A 640-nucleotide genomic window follows, 5' to 3' on the forward strand; every position below is an offset into this window, starting at 1 on the left:
AAACCTATGCCCCTGTAGCCAGATTAGAGGCCATCAGGATGCTTCTTTCCTTTGTATCTATTATGAATTTCAAATTATTTCAAATGGACGTAAAAAGCGCCTTCTTGGATGGCTACATTCAAGAAGAAGTCTATGTTGATCAACCGTCTGGTTTTGAAAATTTTAAATATCCGAACCATGTGTATAAACTCAAAAAGGCACTCTGTGGTCTTAAGCAAGCTCCTAGAGCTTGATATGATAGACTAAGTACCTTTCTTTTGAAAAAAGGGTTCAAAAGAGGCTTGGTTGACACGACGCTTTTTATACGTAGATCAGAAAATCATGTATTACTTGTTCAAATATATGTTGATGATATTATCTTTGGATCTACTAAATATATTCTCTGTAAAGAATTTTCTGAAATGATGTAGGGGGAGTTCGAAATGTCAATGATGAGAGAACTCACATTCTTTATAAGGCTTCAAATAAAGCAGCTAGAAAGTGGGATCTTCATTCATCAGGCTAAATATTGCAAAGAGCTACTTAAGAAATTCGATATGGAAAAATGTAAGGAAACATCCACTCCTATGGCATCTGCATGCTATCTAGATAAGGACGAAAAAGGAAAAGCGATAGAGGTAACAAAATATCGTGGTATGAT

Source organism: Lupinus angustifolius, chromosome LG17, assembly GCF_001865875.1.
Source record: "Lupinus angustifolius cultivar Tanjil chromosome LG17, LupAngTanjil_v1.0, whole genome shotgun sequence".
Taxonomy (NCBI): Eukaryota; Viridiplantae; Streptophyta; class Magnoliopsida; order Fabales; family Fabaceae; genus Lupinus; species Lupinus angustifolius.